The 3,188-nt window shown below is 34.9% G+C and overlaps 1 pseudogene; it reads right to left on the bottom strand.

Annotated features, from left to right (window-relative positions):
• Positions 1-2,892, bottom strand: part of LOC113324093 — a 4,434-nt pseudogene extending 1,542 nt beyond the window's left edge.
• Between the last annotated feature and the right edge of the window lie 296 nt (positions 2,893-3,188).

Here is a 3,188-nt window from a genome sequence, read left to right as displayed (position 1 = left end):
TTTTTTTTTCTTTATTCTTTTTTTGTATAATTGGTATTTGTTTTCTTGATTTCGTTTTTATTTTGAAGATGTTCATGATCCCTCACAATTCTTGAAAGATTCATTTATTTTTGGTATTTCCGGTTATACCTCATGATCTCAGCACGTTTCTCTTTAAAATCTTTCGGCAAATGGGTTTTTTCCGGTATATAACTTAAATACTCTTCGATTTACTAACCACGGAGTTTGGAACGATCCCGTTATTGGTTTAGGTGCAAATGAGTTTTATTGTCCCTATGGACGTGTTTGGCCATTGGAACTAGCAATTCTTTTATCGTTTTGTAAAACTATCCAAGATTCCAAGCCATATATGAAGGGTTTTATGTTTTGCATCATGCCCAAATATAGTGATTATATTTGAAGGGTTAGAGCGACTATATGTTGTCATGTTCCATACTCAGGAATCATTTTATCTCTAGGTCTTCATCTCTGTGGAACATGGAGCACATAATTATTTTAGTTACAGTTCCAACCCTCTCTACTTGGTTTATATTTTAGTATTCTTTTTGGTAAAATTTCCATTCCCTTGTGTTGGTTGTTGTTTCTTGCTTGGTTCCAAGTTTCAATATAGCCAGGCAGCATTGCAGTGCACCTCTGTACCATAATTTATCGTGATTTTCTATATCTTCTACCTTTTGACTAATGTTTGTTTGCTCATAGGGTTTTGTTTTGACTAATTCTTATGATGTCTTAATGTCGTAACTTAGTTAGACTTGTATATGTAATCCACTATAAACTTCTTCATTGTTTTCCTTGATTGTTTGAGTGTCTCGTAGCCAATGCTAACTATTTACATCAGCATGTCAATAAGCTATAAAGAGCAAGTGATTATGCAAAAAAATTAAAGAAATTAAAGATACTCTGTGCACGTGTTGAGGAGCTGCAGATCGATGAAATCTGACGACGGTATGATCAGCACTATTTCCAAATGCGCATAATCCTATGTATTCCAAATTTAAACGGAAACATTTCCTTAGCAAAGTCTTTTGATATGTTTTTAGCAAATCGTGGAAACTATGTACCTTCAATACCTTCAAATATGTAATCGTACGGGATTATTACCATATGAATTTAGATTTTTGTCCATATATTTTAATAGTTAACTCATTGGATGTAATTTTGCCTGAGAAAATATTTTCAAGGAAAGCGGGTTTTGGTGGCATGTGTGTTCAATATACGACTATCTTTGATGCAGTCAATAATTATGTATGCTTATTTTTTTAATCACTTGGAATCACTGTGTTATATTGAGTTCTAATTAATCATCCATGTAAGGAAAAACACTCTTTCATAAAACAAAAGTAATTAGTTTGGTTGAAGGCTGGAAATGCATAAATCGCTTCAAATGTTACAGGAAAATCGAACACGACGATAATCATCTGTATAGTACTGCTTGGTTGCAGAGCTTCCACGCCATCAATTAAACATAAGAAAATAATGTGAGGTGCCAATATTAAAACTTTACTGATGCAAACAGGTACAAAATTCGTCTTAGAGTGGTGGATCACAGTTTAAGAAGGTATTGGAAATTAGTAGTCCTAATAACTAATACCTTCATTGACTAAAGCTATACATTTATAAAAGAAATAAATTGATGCATGACAATGTATTGGGGAACATTTAGAAGATACTTGGTCACTGTTTGATAGACAATTTGATGGACAATAGATATTTTTCCGATATGTTGTATTAGGATAAATATAGAAACTTGATCAAACATGTTCATGGTATTGAAGGTTAATAAGTACGATACTCTTCACCAAGACAAAGAGAAAGTGGAAGAATGCTTTACGTCCAAGATAAAAATTGTGCCTTACCAAGATAGAGATGAACCGACAAAATTCTTTATAGTCGGACAAAGAGAATGTGGAAGAAGGCCGGAAAGAAGTTCATTTTCATTGTAGTATCTCCCTTGGAATTTTTTTCTTCTTTTTGGCCATTTTTGTTTTTTTTTTTCCCTTACACACCAAAAAAAATTTATAATAGTGTTTTTTTCCCGTGAAATAGGTTTTAAAACGTGAGTCCAATTTTCTCCATGAGTCGTAAAAAACAACCCCGTGCATCGCACGGGTGAAAACTAGTCTGCGTAATAATACGGCATAATGGCATGAATACGCATTTGGACAATTTATGTAACCTAGTTTACTAAAATCCAACCATTTCTTGAAGTAAACACAAGTGGACGGAGAGATGATTCCAACAGGTGTGCACTCATTTACACGGGGACTAACTCCACATGGAATTGAAGCCGACGACCCTGCTTTTGGAAGCGCTCTCTTATTTGAGCATTGGTAGCATTGTTCACCCATTGGATTTTTTGCCAAGACCCCTTTACCAGTACTTTCTGACTCCACAATCTTCTTGTCCAAAATCAGACCCTGAACAAGTTCTTCAATTTGCTTACCAGTAAACTTCACCTTAAATGCTTCCGAATTGTTGATAGCTTCTGTAATCTCCTCAACTGTGGCAGCCTTCCTTCTAGAGGTAAACTGGAAACACACAGATTTTGCCTCCTCAATGAGTTCTGTCTCTAGTTTCCCTTCCTTATCATACCATGCACCACCCGTGAGGTCATCCGAGGGTTCGAAGTCAGAACCCATTAAAGTTTTTTTTTCCTTTGTTCTGTATGTCAACAACCTCTTTTATCAGTCCTTTGTCCTAGAGAGATTATATAGACTTGTTAACAACGGTGTCAGGAATTACTTTGATTTTATACTTTATTTCCCTCATCCATATTCCCATATCTTCTGTACTTAGAATAAGGTTATAGATTGTGCGCTCAGCCTCACTGAGCTTCGGAGTATCAGCTCGTTTTCTTTTGGGAGACAGTGAACTTTCTGCTACTCTGCCCATTTCTGTTAAAAGAAACACGTCCTAATAATTATTTATTTGTTACAGCATGCAATTAAAAAGTGATTCTTATAAATACAGCAAAAAACTGCAAATAAATGATAAGAAAAAATCTGACTTCAACTAAAATCCTGCTTGGTATGCAGTTCTTGTTGAATTCTGCAAACCTCGCAGTTACAATTAACACCAAATACATGGAATTGATAAGGAAAATCTTGCTGACTCTAAACACAGCCTCATTCCCGAGTCACCAATCAAACAAAAGAGAAGAAGAAGTACCAAATTATTTCTTATATGGG

This window comes from Papaver somniferum, chromosome 11 (genome assembly GCF_003573695.1).
Source record: "Papaver somniferum cultivar HN1 chromosome 11, ASM357369v1, whole genome shotgun sequence".
Classification (NCBI taxonomy): Eukaryota; Viridiplantae; Streptophyta; class Magnoliopsida; order Ranunculales; family Papaveraceae; genus Papaver; species Papaver somniferum.
Note: the sequence above shows the minus strand (reverse complement) of the source record. Positions and strands in the feature narration are given on the sequence as shown.